The 17266-nt window shown below is 42.6% G+C and overlaps 1 protein-coding gene across 5 annotated transcripts in view; it reads right to left on the bottom strand.

Annotated features, from left to right (window-relative positions):
* Window positions 1-17266, bottom strand: part of TRIO (trio Rho guanine nucleotide exchange factor) — a gene marked incomplete at its 5' end in the record, with an annotated part of 311845 nt that overhangs the window by 278921 nt on the left and 15658 nt on the right. The gene's annotated exons all lie outside the window — the stretch shown is intronic.

The following is a 17266-nucleotide window of genomic DNA, read 5'->3' on the forward strand; positions in this document are numbered from 1 at the left end:
GATTCAAAGCTCAGACAGTTCTAACGCATGTCCTACTTCTGTGACTTTTTTTTTAAGCTAAAAATGAGATTCCTGCAAAGGTCCAGTTTAGGTTACAGTTTTTTTAAAGCGAACAAGCCTATCTATTTAAGGGTACTGACAGCCGCCATTCACCTCCATGCTCTCAGCACAGCGGAGGAAGCAGAGTGGTAATGCCAGTCATCCCCCTTCGCCCCCTCCTCTGCAAAATAACCTGCTTTAATCCAATGAGAACAGAGAGCTCCAGGCAGCATGTTATGATCAGTCTGGAAATTCAGGCCACACAGACTGAAAATATCACCATGTAACCGGCTCTTTATCTAGGTTATTGCAAGAGGCTGAGCCAAAAAATGAGGGACTCTAAGGCCCTAGTCTGACTACATCTGCATCACAGCTGGTACTTTACCCAGCATGCCTCAGAAAACCAAGTGGATGTAATATATACAGGGGTCCCCAAAAAATGCATACATACTTAACAGCTGATACCTCAATTTTAAAAATGAAATGTATTTTCATAAACAATGTCTTTATAATTATTCAAAGTGTGTGTATACACTTTGGGGGGGACACTATATATACAATAAATATACAATTCCAGGTTGTAAGAAATAGATGTTTTAACACATTACTTTTGATTTGTTTCTTTAAAAGCTTACACTACTGAGCATTCTGAGGGCAGAAAATGTTAAAAGTTAAAAGAATATATTTTATTTTAAGATGGTTTTAAAACTGCATTTAAAAGTGCATTTTAGCCTAGCATCACAGAACAATTAAAAACAAAGACAGCCCAATTCCTCTAACATACAGTGACGGTGCCAGGGGTTTTATTTGGAGAATCTAAGTACATAAGAACATTTTTTCCTCATCCTGGGACAACTCAGGGGGGGCTGGAAGGTAGGGATGGGGGAATTGGGCGAGACGCTGGCAGGGAGCAGAAGAGGATTCTGACCAAAATAACTCTTTACTCACTCAGAACAAGACCGAAGCTGAAACGCCCTTTTCATGCCCCTTCTTCAGTGACTGGGGAGGGCGGGGAGCACAAAGGCCCCTCTGAGTTCTTGTGAAGAAGGGTAGGGTGCAGGCCAGGTCCTGAGAGTTGACAAATCCTGATTCAAGGCTCAAGTCACACTTAGCTCACACACAGAACGAGTGATTCAACCACTCGGGAGGGGGCGAGGGCAGCCTGCATGTACTCCAGGTCTGTTTTCAACAGACCACCATTGACAGGATCCCTGACTCAGCAGCATCTCTTCTGACCACTCTTCTCGCCAACTGTCAATGCCTTTATGTGTCCAACACTGAGTCTAACATCATTTTGCCCGAGTTAGGGGTCAGCACAAAACACTCATCGCTGGGAGTCGTGAATATCGTAACAGGACTCCCATCCTCTGCACGTGGAAATTCTAAAACTGTGGTAAGTCAGGTGACCGTCCATCATGGTTGGACAGGGACAGTTCCAGTGGACACCTATTATTCCAGACAAATGATCAGTAACCCCCGCTTCCACTCTCACATTCATCTCTGTTTAGACCAGAGTTATATGGTCAGGCTCTAGTTGGTTTGGGTAGTGTTGGCCTGTGGCCTGAGGGTTCAGAGTTCAATTCCAATCTTGGGCATCAAGGGCACATACCTTGGTTGCAGGCTCCATCCCTGGGCCAGAGTGTGTGCAGAAGGCAACCAATCAACATGTCTCTCTCACATCAATGTTTCTCTGTGTCTCTCCCTCTCCCTTGCACTCTCTCTGAAAATCAATGGAAAAATATCCTCAGGGCGGGTACATAATGAATTAATTATATGGTCAGCCTGTCAATAAAGAATGCCAAGCTAAGCAACACCTATCCTTTCAAACAGCAAGCAAGGGTACTGGGCTTTTAACCATGCCACAGAGCACAAGATGCAACCCTGGGCTTCTCAAGTTGAACCTGTGCAATAACTCCGCATCAGTCCACTGGAACATTGCTCATTTTCTCTCTGCCCTCCTAAGCAGTAGCATACCTGTGCTGACAACCATCACCTTCGCTGCCCTCCCTTTGATCTCTGGCACCAAGGGAGAGCCTTTGCTGTGCGGTCCTAACACACAGGGGCTGCTTCTGCTCCGCAAATGCAAGCAGTAAGGGCCCAATGAAATCTCCACCCTTCGTAGTTTTAGGGAAGAATGGTTAAAAGAAGGAGGGAAATGAAGAATTACTTCATGAACTAGGAAAATCATTGGTAGGAGTATTTGTAAATTTATAAAAATTAAAAGCATACACATACACAATACGTAGTGCCCTATGATATTAAATGATAAATTATAAATATAAAATAGATAAATAAAACGGAAAAGTAAGCACTGATAAAATCCTTGCAGCAGGCTAGGCAGAGCCAAGGTATGGGACAGCCAGGGCAGATTTCGTTTCTCTGTGTACAGTGCAATAATGGGCCTGTGACAATTCCAGGAAAAGTTTTACGTTTACATACAGATGCAAAGCAGCCGAAACATTCAGAGGAATAAAGCAGCAATCAATCAGGAGGAAGGAAGAGGACTCCAGAGGTGCCTCCCTGGGGAGGAGAGGAACAGGAGAGCTCCAGGCAGAGAGGGAAGCTATTCTTGCTCTCCAATGGCCTGGGGCCTGGGGTCCCAGCAGACCAAGCAAAGCCAGTTAGTCCAGAAATACTGACCTTCTTTCTTCCTCTCTCCTCCTCCTCTTCTCCCCATCAGCAACCTTTCCCATCTTTATTTGTTAATGTCCTATTTGCTAATAAGCCATAGGCAGCGGCCAGAACCCTCGATTTCTCACCCTCTGGGTCTCGGGAAAGGAGCTCCAGCAAGAGGGGGCATGCTGCAGTGGCTTGTCTCAGGGCAGCCTGACACCCAGAACCAACATGGACTTCACACAAGGAAGTTAAGCCAGAAATGCCTGGCGTTAAAAAGACCTCTGTGTTTGAAATTTTCCATAATAAAAATGTCCTGGTCCAGGAAAAATAAATAAAAATATATTAAAGGGTGGCTTTTAAACTTGGAAGCCTTTAAACTTGCGAAATATAAGCCACTGAAAACAAAATGTAAATGGGGTGATTTATTTATAAAAGTTTTAAATAGATGAACATTAATTTGTTTTCAACATTGCAAATTCTTTTGTAAAGGCCAGATTTAATTAGAGGTCAATGTTTCAGAAGACACTGCATTTATGAAATAAATACACCTGACATCACCCCTGTAGATATGTGCATCAGATATTCAACAGCCATAAGGATGGGACTTAAAACGCAATTTTCAAGTGACTATGCCTTAAATGTTTTGGGCTATCTTCACTTAATTGACATTTAAGTAAAAATGTTATTTTTACAAGTTTCGATATATCCAAATTTTAAAATTATCTTTAAAAGCACAAATTAGAATTTTTTAAAATTGGCATAGAATGTATTTTTAAGTAAGAACTAGTCTTGATATTTATTATTCCAAAATGCTTTAACCTCCAGGTATTCTTCACAAGTCAGTATTTCCAATGCAAAGAGAGACCCACTTTCACTATAATGTGACATTATGTGAACTTGTCTTTCTTAAGTTCTGTCTCCCCCAATACAGTAGTCTCTGTATCTATATAGCCCATATATTTTCATGACTCTCAAAAACTGTGCTGAGCTCGTAGTAAACAGATTGATAGTCCTACACGAGGGACAGGCTACCTTATCAAACAAGGAGTTTCCAATACAGACATGTAATGTGATAAAACTGGTATTATTTTAAATGCCCATGTAATAAATAGAAATAAATAAAAATCTTAAAAAATAAACTGCCCAGGTAGATTTAAGCAATTTGACCGTGAGTCACACCTACCTTCAGAAACATAGGCTTGTACTGTACATCTTGCTTCCACATTTTGATCTAGTTTTATCCTCAGGGAGCTCTGAACTTTAATACTATCATAATCTAGAGTCTTCAGCTCCAAAGAATATATAACTTAGGCAAAGGACAAACAAACAAAAAAGTCCATTACTACACCTTAGACGATAAAAGGAGGTAAGAACTGGAAAGGCAGAAAGGAGTTCTAAGTAAAGGGTGGGGAAAATTGGGAACTTCTAGAAAACATTTGAATCCTGACAGCCTTTGGGAGAAAATCGTAGTCTCAATTCCAACTAGCAATTTTTCAGGAGTAGTGTATACATAATCAGTGGTAGTCTAATAAAACTTAATGGACCTCTTCTCAGAGGTCCAATTTACTGTTTTTAAATGTATAAAAATATAGAGAAGCTTATATAGAAAACCAATTATATTTTAAAGTTATCTAAAGATTCTGAAGTAGCCCTAAAAGGTTTGGCTCAGTGGATAGAGCGTCGGCCTGCGGACTCAAGAGTCCCGGGTTCGATTCCGGTCAAGGGCATGTACCTTGGTTGCGGGCACATTCCCAGTAGGGGGTGTGCAGCAGGCAGCTGATTGATGTTTCTCTCTCATCGATGTTTCTAACTCTCTCTCCCTCTCCCTTCCTCTCTGTAAAAAATCAATAAAAGTATTTTTTTAAAAAGATTCTGAAGTATTATGTGCTGCTTCTCATAAATTAAAAGGTCTAGCAATCAGTATAGTAACTACTGTGATTTTGAGGTAGTGATGAGCATAAATGGTATTCTGAGAGACCTGCAATAACTAACTGTATTGTAATTTGAAAACATCTGTGACATCCACTGGTGACAAGTCACAGGTACTGCTAAAACTACTGTATTACATTCATAATTGAAAGAGATACTGTATCCAGTTGGAGAGCTGTGAAGACAGAGATGTAATTAGTTTCTTTCCCATCCAGGTTCAAGGCTCTTGACTCCAGACCAAAATCTCTTCCTCAAGACACTTTGTTACTCATTTGGCTTTTACTCTCTACCTTTGGAAAGAATGTCTTGGAAAGTTACCTAAGAACAGGTTCTTAACCAGGAACCATATAGTCCACAGCACCTTCTTCTCTTCCCTCGGGCCAGGGCTCAGGTGGCAGCCATGTGTGCCATGTATGCCCCTGGCTGTAGCTGAGCAACTTCGCAGAGTTGCTAGTCAATCCCCTCTTCAACTATGAAAATGAGGTCAAGTTGGCTGGGGAGTCAGACAAACAGGCAGACAAAGTAGACCAAAGAGGAACAGGAAACAGACAAACCTAGAAGCAGCTCTTTCCAAGCTCGCCAGCTCCTGCTCCAGCAGCTCCCCTGGGGGAGGTGAGGCCACGCCACCTCCCTCCCTCCTGAGCAGACTGAAAGGCTCCCACACACTTATGATCAATTCCCTGTTTTGCTCCAACAACCAAAAGAGCCTTAAGTGCCCAACCTGTGTTGCTCAGTGGTTGAGCATCAACCTGTGAACCAGGAGGTCACCGTTGGATTCCCAGTCAGGGCACATGCCCAGCAGGAGGCATGCAGGAGGCATGCAGGAGGCAGCAGATCAATGCTTATCTCTCGTCGCTGATGTTTCTATCTCTCTCTCCCTCTCCCTTCCTCTCTGAAATCAATCTATAATAATAAAAGCGTAATATGCTAATTAGACCAACTACCTTCCTGAGGAAGCCGGGGCTTCGAGGGAAGCCTGGGTCCCGGGTGCCAGAGGGAAGCCTGGGTCCCGGGTGCCAGAGCGAAGCCAGTGCAGGCAGCCGGGGGAAGGAAGGCCTACTCTTGCACGAATTTCATGCATCGGGCCTCTAGTAAAAATATATTTAAAAATAAAAAGAGCCTTAACTAAGTCAGGCCCTGAAAGTACATGCCAAACTGTGCATGTACCTACTCACATGTAAAATACTAAAAATCAGTCACAGAGCGTTAACTCAGTACGGACGGATGGCAACTAGAGCGAATTCTCCCATACATCAGCAACATTATCAAGTAGATCTTTCTGAAAACTACATGAAGACTCTATTCTACGCCTAAGTGATGCTGAAGTGTCCGCAGACAGACTCCTCTGCTTCGCTTCCTGCAGTAGCCTTACCTAAGCCCACCTGCGGTCCTGAGTGTTCACCACTGGTGGTTTTAGGAGCATCATTACTGTCTTTGCAGATCACAGCCAAGACATACAGACAGCGTGTGGCTCTCTATGTTAACCACTACAGGAGGGCACAAGTCACAGGGACAGATGCTGCTCATTTATTATGTGGGGAAAAACCACCAGCAGCAAACCTGTGTCTTAATGCAGTGTTTTAATTTTTAATTAGCAACCAACTGATTTCTTTTTGCTCTCTAACGTAAGTCCAAGGAAAAAGTTAGAGGCTGACTGAGAAATAATGCAGGAACAGCAATGAGCTGGTCCTTGAACCTAGTCGGTTTCAGATAAACTTATGGTCTACTAAAAAATTATTCTGATGCAACCTCTCTATCTTTGTGGGTGGTTTCTGTCTGCACTCTACCAAGTGATAAGACAGACATACAGCTATTGTTGAAAACCCTGCCTTTGTCCTCCATTATCACAAATAATTTAGATTATCTCATTTTGACCTCGGGCTCTTCGACTAATGGCTTACATTCAAATGTTACAAAATTTAGCTAGGCAACACTACCGTAAATGGTGCAATTTTAGAGTCTTTCAAAATACTAAAAAATTTAGATTCGCATTCCTGTGTTTTTAGTCAAAAGTTCGAATACTACAGTAACCAATGATACTTCACCACTGGACTTTCCTTATAATAGCACTCTATTTTTGGCAAATTATTATGAAATATTTTGTTTCTTTTACAAGAGTATAATAATTTGCTGTGTGTACAGTTTTTCTAAACATAAGTTCTTTCTTTGTGGTCATGTAAATTGAAGTAGTAACAAACCAGATGTTTTATTTACTCATTTTCTTGGGCAAATCAGGCATGATTGGGTCTTTCGGACTTTCTTTTTATTTTATTACTTTATCACTCTAGGATTTAAGAATCTCCAATCGGCCCTCAAATATCTCATGATTTTAGGACAAGGCTGGATAGAATTTAAGAACTGGGATGCTGAAATAGGACCAAATTTCAATAATTTCTTATTATTATAAACTAGAGGCCTGGTGCATGACTTTCGTGCACTGGGTGGGGCGGGGTCCCCCCCTCAACCTGGCTTGTGCCCTCTCGCAGTCCAGGACCCCTCAGGGGATGTCCGCCTTCTGGTTTAGGCCCCCCTCCTGCCACCGCCACTGTGCTCTCCAGCCGTGAGCCCTGTGGGAGCGCACTGACCACCAGGAGGCAGCTCCTGCGTTGGGCGTCTGCCTCCTGGTGGTCAGTGTGTGTCATAGTGACCGTTGTTCCACCGTTTGGTCGATTTGCATATTAGGGTTTTATTATATAGGATTGCTAACCCTGGCCAACGTAGCTCAGTTTGTTGGAGCATCGTCCAGTGCACTGAAAGGGTGCGGGTTCGATTCCCAGTCAGGACCTAGGTTGTGGGTTCCATCCCTGGTTGGGGCATGTGTGGGAGGCAACCAATCAATGTTTCTCACATCAATGGATCTTTCTTCCTCTCTCCCTCCCTTCCTTCCTTCCTTCCTTCCTTCCTTCCTTCCTTCCTTCCTTCCTTTCTCTCTTTCTCTCTCCCCCTCCTCTCTCCTTTTTAAATAAATATATTTTTATTGATTTCAGAAAGGAATGGAGGGAGAGAGAGAGAGAAACATCAATAATGAAAGAGAATCATTGATTGGCTGCCTCCTGCTGGTCCCCTACCAGGGATGGAGATCTGGAATCAAACTGTGACCTCTCCTGGTTCATAGGTCAATGCTCAACCACTGAGCCACACAGACTGGACCCCCTTGCTCTCTCTTAAAAAAATTTGCTAATATTTCGTTTTCATCAGAAGTTGAAATTGTATATCAAGTTAAAAACTGATAGGTATTTAAATTTTGTTTTAATATTTTTAATGAAAATGGTTGAAAAGTGATTAAAAATATAATTCTGCTTCAATAACTTCAAATTAACTTCAAGGAAAGTTTTACACTTCCTGACTGCTTAGCACAAAGCAGATGCTCAATAAATGATGCAGGAATACGTAAACGAACATTAATTAATGATTGTTTTAAATAATCGTTAAACTGAAAGGTGAAGGGTTTGTTGACAAGCTGAAGATTACCAAAAACATACATATCAAATTTTTAAATATAACCAAAGCTTTCTAACCATAGTACACAAACTATTACCCTCTTTCTACTGAACGTGTTTTTAAATAAAAAGGAAACAGCTAAATATTATCTACATTATAAAGACACCACAAAGAACTTTTCTATTATCCTCTCTCTTGTATGGCAAATATGAAACTTAAAAAAAAAAAAAAAAAAAAAAAAAAAAAAAACACTTCCAAAAACATGTTACAACAGGAATATCTGGTTTGGGTAGAACACAGAAAATGTATCCAGGGGCAGAGGTGAGTTCTGTAAGGCATTTCCCTAAGTCCCTAACAGGTGGCCTGATTCCCCATCCTCCCAACTCCTGCTCCCCGTCTCCAGCTTCATTCAATCACCTGGAACCCTGCTTTTCTCAACTCCTTTCTCTTTCGCCTATCAAAACCACTGTCACGTATCTGCCCTAGCCGGTTTGGCTCCTGAATAGAGCTCAACCTGTAGACGAAGGTCACAGGCTCCTCTCCGGACAGGGCCCTGGTCAGGGCGCAAGCAGGAGGCAAACCAATGGATGTGTTTCTCTCACATGGATATTTCTCTCTGTCTTTTCCTCTCTCTAAAAATCAATGGAAAAATAGCCTCAGATGAGGATAAAAAACAACAACAACAACAAAGCTATCATTTGCTTTTAATAATAAGCCCTTTCTAAAATAGTTTATATAATTACTAATTCACTCTACAGCTGGTGACAACACAATTGTATGACCTAAGTACTATCAACAGGTATTTTCAAGCTAATCCTAAAATGCCATTAAGTATTTATCACTTTTAATTTTCCAAAAGTAGATTTAAAGCTACAGGTGGGTGATCCTTTTTCTAAGCACTCACTGTGAATCCAATATGCGAAATCATAAATAAGTTTAAAAATCAATTTTATTACCACCATTACACAAAATAAACAAGTTACACTGTGTTTCACGGATGTGCATGTAATGACAACTCAAACACTCCAGCTGAATAAAACAAAGAACATGATAGACTTGATAAGCCAACATTTAAAACATTTATGAAACAAGAGCAAATTTTCCTGGAACTCAGTGGTAAAATCAGAGCCCAAATTTTTCACGTTTGAAATAAAATCACTCATTTTAGTCACTGTAAATAACATGGGTAGTTAAAGGGAGATATTCAGACATACCAATTTAGTGATCATCAGGAATGACGTCGTCCTATGAAAGTAAAGGACAAGAAAATGTGGAACACTTTCTTAAAAATACAACTCTTACACTGTCAAATAAAAGTGTGTGTGAAGAACATGACGTGAAAATAAAAATGGGACCGTTCCAGCTATGAAAGGAAAAAGGATGAAACAAGGCAGTCAAACCCATTAAGAATATAACAGAGGTGATGAACAAAGGCAGACCAGGATGTCTTAAATTCCCCTTGAACTCTGTCCTACACAAAGAACAAGGAACTTGGTCCATGCACTCACCTCAAATAACCTCATTAAAACTTAAAAATCAAACAGGGGGAGTCAAAAATCTCAGCCTCTAAGAGAGGCCTTGAGTCCGGTGACTGCAGAGGTGGCCTGGAGACCACGGGCACTGGCGGTCAGATCTGGTGGGAAACGAGGCTTCCTGCCCTTGCTCCCAAGCTCTCCCCACCCTGGGGACAAAGGCCATGGCCTACCCCAGGAGAGGCACTCCAGAGAGACTTGGGTTTCCTGGTGACACTTCCAATAAAAGGTTGCATTTCAACACAGGTTACTCCAAATGTCAAGCTGCAGCATAAATCAATAATTAAAATGAAAAAGCTAGACACATGATAACATGAATGTAAACATTTCTACTGTAAATGGTAAGCCCTGGCACCACCACCAAGTCAAAGAAGCCAAATACATCAAAAAACTGAAGGCTCGCTCAAAAGACAGTATTCCAAATCAGAAGGGTCAGAAGGTAGGCACCCACCAGCACTCCCAGTGCTAGAAAACTGTGCCCAAAGCCCACAGAAGTAGGATATTCTGCTACGATATATTGGAAGCCAACCCTCTTGAAAATCAACTACAAGGAAAAATGAACAAATTTATACCAGGCTGTGTAAGTCACATTCTGTTGCCAAATATTCAGATTCTTGGGAAAATCTCCTATTTCAAAAAGAGAATGAATAGTTTATTTGGGGAGGGTCCCTACCTAGTTCACCAATGTTGGGACCACGCTATTAAAGGGATATCTCTTGCTTTAGGCTATGTTAACAGCACAGAAAACTTAATCATGAATTAAATACATGGAGTGTGCACTCTTCATGGATGATAAGGACCATGAAATCAGCAAGAAGGCGTTTCCCTGATTTCAGGATGACATCTTGGGTGTGGTGCTGTGACTGTTGGCACCTGTGAACACACACAGCCAGTTCTCAAAGCCATTCGGGCTTTTCCATTTCATAAACATAATACGGAGTCCTGGCATCTTTTCCAAGGATCATGCCAGAAATGATCACCATTCTTTTAGGGTATCCACTCCCAGGTAAATGTAAAGAACTGCATGGCAAATCCCAACATAGTTTAGTTTCTTCTCTTCCTGGTTTGCTGTGGTTTGGATACCTTCTCCATATCATCACACTATCATCCACTGGTTCTGATATATAGGAAAAAAGCACAGTCATCAATCATTAAAGAACTTAGGGGAGAGATTTAAGTAGCTCACTGTGAAGTAAGAAATAAATGTTCTGTAGCTAGGCAAAGCAAAGTTATGTGTTCTACTGCAAAGAAACTCCGTGACCCTCCTTGCGGGGAATGCTGCTGTGAACGGCTGGCTCCTCGGGGCACTTTCAGAACCAAGGTGCTTCTCCAGGCCTGGAGCTCCTTACAGGTCTGCACTGGGCCTTTCTCTGACACCTGTCCCTGTCTGGCCCACAGTAGGCTCTCCCTGAACGTCTGTGGCACCTGGCAGAATCACTCATCATCCAAGGCCGGCCCAGAAATCAGCATCTTGCAGTGCACAATTCTCAGGCCCTGCCAAAGGCTAAACCGGTCATCTTCCTTAAAAGGCCTTTTTCTTTAAAGAATAGGGTGTTTCTGAAACCCTACTTTGTAGAAACATCTTGACCTATTTATGAAAAACTGGGTTGGCCTCATATTGATGTGTTTAATTTTAAAAGGCCCTGTGGCCTGCTTTCAGATTCATGTAAATAAAGCTTTAAAGAGGGTGGGGGAGAGAAGTCCCAGAAGTGGAAGAGATGTAGGGAAAAAGGGGAAGACCAAGAAAGGCCTGAAACATTCCTAACGGGCCTGTGGAAAGCTCTCCTACACAAACATCCCCAAGAGAAAACCTTACCACACGCTGTCTTTCCCCAGTGTGCCCTTTCCACAATCTGCTCATTGGGAAACTACCTCATCACAGATAAAAACATTCACGGCTGAAAGGAAACCTGATAAAAGATGCTTCCTCACCCTTCACTGTGACTGATCAAACCCAGCAATCAGTCAGCAAATATTGATTAGGGCCTGTGGTGAGCTTGGCCAGAGAAGAGACAAGGATTTCATAGGAGTCACAAGTCCAAGCGCAAGAGGTCTGGGTCTTGAGGATTAATTATTAACAGTAAACAGCAGTCAGCAGATCAATGGCAGCAACGAGAACACAGTCAAACAAGAAGGGACGGTGACTTCGACCTCCCTCCTCCAGGGCTGCCTCTGCCCACACTCCACGTGCTCACTGCACACCCACAATTTTCTATGGAAGAGGATGCAATACCATAAAAAGGTCTGGGCCTCTTGCCCATGTTTGCAACCTCCGCCACAGTATATGGGGATGCAACATGCATTTCGTCATGCATCTGGCAAGCATTTAGTAAGCACCAACTGTGTGCGGGACACTGGAGATATGCATATGAGCTAAGATTTAACCTCAATGTAAATCACAACTCAAGAAAAGAAAATATCAAGAAGAAATTATATGGTGGCTGTGAGTCAAAAGGAATTACAAGAATATGCCATAGTTTAGGGATAGAGATTAGATTACCCCCAAAATAAAAACCGTTAGGTTTATGTGCTAAAGCAAGTTTATTAGAATCATCATAAAATTCAAATTTTATATTTGATAAAATGTGGGTAAGGGAAGGGGGAGTCAAGTAGAAAGAGAATCAGTCGGGCACAGGTGTAGAGACAGAAGGGGACACGCATGTCTCAGACTGAAGGTGCCGCGGGACAGAAGAGAAGGGGGACCTCTGAGGACAGTGGATGTAGGTGCCAGTGCATAATCCTTACTCTCCAGAACCCCTGCTCCAGAAATCAAACTCTCACCTCTGCCTCCATCACACTGTAGCATGGCGTGAGTGGCACTGTCACTCTGACGTCGTCAAAGAAAGACAAGAGAAACAAGGAAAAGGGAAAAAAATGGGGGGGGAGGGTAAAAAAAAAAAAGATTAAGGACTCATTTAGAGGGGAAAAAAATGTGTTTGTCAATTCAACAAACCTGGACTGCTCTAACAGCCACCAACCATCCCATTCTAGCTGATTTTATCACCTATGAAAGCTAGAAAAATCAGAGACACAGGGTTAAGAATGACACTGCTAAGTGGAGGCATTGGTGACAGGGTCCAGGGGCCTTTATGAAAAGCTTATTTCTGGGTGGAGGGACCTCTGACTGGGAAGGGCTGAGGCTGTGAGAATGACCTCTGGTGAGTTACTCTCTTAAAGAGAGGAAGGTCCCCCTGAAGGGCACAAGGGGACCCAGAGCCTCAGGAAGAGAGATGGGTGGCCAACAGGAAGGGTAAATAAAATATAGCCGGTAGCAAGTTTAAAGGGAGCAGGGGAAGGGTTGCTTTCGTTCACTCGTTTTTCCTGAGCACCCTTCCTCTACTGAGGGATGGCTAGCTCCACAACCATAGTGCACCCAGGGACCACATGGGAAGGACCACACGCTTACATACCCTCAGTGCTTCTAACCAGGAATTCAACAGCAAAATGACTGACACTTCAGGGCACAGGGACTGTATGTGAAAACTGGATTTGGATCAAACGTGCAGGACACTCCGATAAGGAAATTCCTCAAACTGACAACCAAGAGAATAATTTTAGGGGATTATTATGAGGAAAAAGACAATCACATCAACACCAGTGAGTTAGCAGAGAGGAACAAACAGGATTCATTCCAATTCTGACCAAAGGCAAAAGATGAGACTTCCCCACTAATGAGAAATAAACTCATGGACAACTATCCTGTGACTCAATAAATCCAGTTGGCTGGCAGGTGGTCATGCAGATCTTCCCAAAACAATCTGAGAAAAACAAGATCCCGGGCTTGGACCCCTTTCTTCCCTTGATACAAATCAGATCCTGGGCAGACTCTACTTTTAGTCTCACCTCATTATCATGACAGGTGGTTTTACAGAGCCAACAAATCTCCCCTCAAGCCATGCATCTTAATAATTGGATAATATGATCCCAATTCATTCAAGCCAGTGCGAACAGACAGGGCTGTTCCCAGGAGGTTGAGCCAACCTTGCCAAATGGTATCCATGCTTATCAAAGAGATTAGGGCTTAATCACACACTTTTCCCCCTCACTCCTATAATGGCTCTCGGCCCTCTAATAAGATTGTTTTTCAGATTTTTTTTAATATAATTACCAAGCACTTTTTAAATTTTTTTCTAGCACTGACACAGAGGTGTCAACGAACTTAAGTCATCTCAATGATTCATCCAGAGGAGGCATGACTATATCCAAGGGAGTCGGGTTCACAACTGATTCATGGGCTCCTCCACTGAGTGGCAATAGAAGCCACCATCCATACAAGCAGCAGACAGCAGTGCAAAGTGCTCATGCAGGCAGAGAAGGATCCAGGAGAAGGGCCCTATGCGTTTAATGTCGGGACTCAACTTAAAACACACATTCACTTACAAGCAACTCAGGAATTGTCTGGAGACTGGAAAACTCGCTTCTTAATTTCCTTGCAAGTAACTGTTAAAAATATGTCACATGAGAAATGAGTCATGAAAATGTATGAAGGCACAACCTGTGCCTTCTGAATACTTTAAGAATGTGATCATTAAAAAAATATAAAAATTAGCTTAAACACATGTTTACTACAGGTACCTAAAAAACAAGGTTACGTTTTACTGAATTTTTAAATTACACTACAAGGATTATCATTTTTTACTGAATTTTTAAATTACACTACAAGGATTATCATTTCCTCAATTTGAAGTGGTTTAGCTATATAACCACACTGGTCATTTACACATGTAAATTATAAGCAACTCCGAGTGTGTGCATGTGTGTATATGTATATGTGTGCGCGCGCATATGTGTGCATGTGTGTGCATGTGTGTGTGTTTGAATGCACCAGAACAACAAGTTGCAGTTCCCTGCAAGAAGCAAAGAATGATTGACCTTAACAAGAGATACAATCTTTAAGAGTTGCACATCAGTCACAGACTAGGACAGGAAAAATCGCAATGTGGTCCTCTTGAAGGAAATACCCTTCCCACGGTTGATCACATATAAGACATCTTGAAAGTGAGCATGTTGCCTGACTCTACATGATCTTGTCGTTCCTTCACAAGCAAAGCTCTGAGACCACGTCTCGATTACTATCAAGCCAGGAGATAAAAATTATCCCAGACTGGTGCTATCAAAAAAATAAGGGCGAGTATGAATTCTGTATGTGGAACTTACACAATATGTGGGTTCTAGAAGCAGAGGGATAGAGACCACTCCTAAATCGCTTTAAATAGTCGCTCAAACTGACATCCCTGCCATTGTATACTGTGCCTATGGCATATGTAATACCCATTTAGAACCTTATGTGAACTCTGGCATTTTTACAGGTGAAAGAACAAAGTAAGAACTGATATTTTAAAATGTTCTCAAGTATCAGGACAAAGAATATGGGCTGGGAAAGTGTTAAATTACAAGCCATCTGTCCTGATAATTTACAATGTGATTTCTCTCATCTCCTTCAACACTGCATAACATCTCTATGGCAACACGGAGACTTCAACTGTGAGTCTGGAGGCCAATTGTGCTTCAGTCTGTTCACACAGAGCAAGCCCGAGTGGTCGGTGAGCTCCCCAGCAAGCAGGTCTTCTCCTGCAGAAGGATGTCCCTGTCATAAAGGGACTGAGTTCACTTGATTCCCTCCAGTTACGTCAAGGAGATGATTCTGCAAACTGCACACACCATGCCTGACAGACTGGCTGAGTCCCGTAACCCGCAACCAATACATGTACCTTTACATAACGCAGGGGTCCCTAAACCCAGCTGTGCAGCTGAACTCCCAGTAGGGCTTTTGCAAAATACAGATTCCAGGGCCCTGTTCTGGCTACTAAATCAGAATTTCTAGGGATTCTGTAATTTTTAAAAACTTTGCAGGCAAATCTGTTATGATCTGGGTCAAGGAACCCACAGGAGTAAATCACAGGACTACTTGGGGCCTGCCCTGGGCTAGTGGCTCCACACTCCACCCTCCCAAGGAACAACCACAACCCAACGGAACCAGAACCTGAAGGGTCTCCACGGGGTGCCATGCCAACGCTGACGGCCAGTGGCCAGGGCAGGACAGACAAGGGCCGTTTCCCAAAGGAAGTGATGCCTGAGCTGAGTCAGTTAGAAAAACCAAGAACAGGAGGGAACACCCAACACCAAGGCAGGTTCCAGAGCACGTACACAGAGCTGGGTGTGTAATGGGGGCCTGAGAGGCTGACAGGGGCAAGAAGTCTAGAAGCTTCCCTCAACTGAAGCCAGCCCAATCAAAGTGGGTAAAGTGACCAGCTCTGAAACTCAAAAGTTCCCGTTGTGACTAGAGCTGGCCTTGGTTACAAAGCATCATCAAAAGGAAAAGAGGATCTGGGGGCAGTAGAAAGAGAATAGAAAATAATTCTGCCCTTGTCTTCACCAAAATTCTCATCTGTGACACTGGAAAAATACTACACACATCAATAAATGTGTGATAAATGAGAACTAATATACTGTGTCTTTTTAAGAGCATCTCAGATTTTATTTTCACCTTGAGAACAACTTCAATTAGGTAGACTTGAACTAGTCGCTCACCTCTTATTTTAATTTCTACGTGATTCCCCAGCACATTTGTAAAAGAGGCCAAAAGAGAGACTCGCCTAATCATCTTGTCTCTTTAGAATATACACTCCCACTGGCCAGAATATTATTTTTGTCTTCTCCAGCTGTACAGCACCTGGCATACTGACGCTGCTCACAGGATAAACAGCTCATTCATTACACAGTGCCATGTATATTAAATAATGCCCATAAAGTCCTTTGAAGATGAAAACCACTTCAAGTGCTAAGTAATTCTGAGCTGGGCATCTGAAACCGAGAAACAAAGATGACAGACCAAGCATCATAAAAAGGTCTCCGCCCAGCAGGGAGGCTCTTGTTCAGCCAGACCTCTGGTCCCTTTGCAGGCAAGCTCCACAGCACACCAAACCCCAACCTGCTTTACGTGCTTTTAAAATATATAATGGGGTGGGGGGTAAGGGGGGCAGAGGAAGCTTTCAAAGTACTAAAAAGAACAAAAGTCTTCCGTGGTTCCTTTCTTTCAAGGACCATTCCCAAAAGTCATTTCAAAGAAACACAAATTCTTCTTCTTTCTGAGATGTCTCCTTTTAAGTGAAGCTAAAATACTCTGTAGAAAGCGTCAACTCAATTCTAAAACAGGCACAATGAAAATTCCTGCCACAGAGCATATGTGATTTTATGCAAATCAATACAGTTTCTATGCAAATCGATACAGTTTCTGTCCTAGAGTCTAATGCGCACTCTAGGTCTCGGTCACGTTCACGAGTGAACAGAGGTGATTCCAAAGTTCAAAAACACAGAGCTCACACTAGCAAGACAACCGTGACTGTGATTCTTAACGTCAAGACCATTTGCACTTTCAGGAAGAGGACAGCACAAAGATGCCTCTCCTTCACCTGTCCCAAACGTCTGTTAGGAAGACCAGAGTATCATCAGCCTCAGAGGCGCACTCGCTGTCCCCAATGCCCCACCCATTGGGAAGCAAAGTCTGTCTTTTTCTTTTTGAGACTGAGACTCCCTGAAATTTTCCATGGGACAGATAGTTAATACGAAGTTTTCTAAGAAATTACCAAATGTACCATCAGATCACCACTGACTCCAAAGAGATCTTATCCATAACGCTCTCTTTCAAGCTCCCTAAACTTGGCGCGATATACATGACAGGACAGGAGGCAGACAAAGTCTCGTTTCCA

This window comes from Plecotus auritus, assembly GCF_963455305.1.
Source record: "Plecotus auritus genome assembly, chromosome: 7".
NCBI classification, from domain to species: Eukaryota; Metazoa; Chordata; class Mammalia; order Chiroptera; family Vespertilionidae; genus Plecotus; species Plecotus auritus.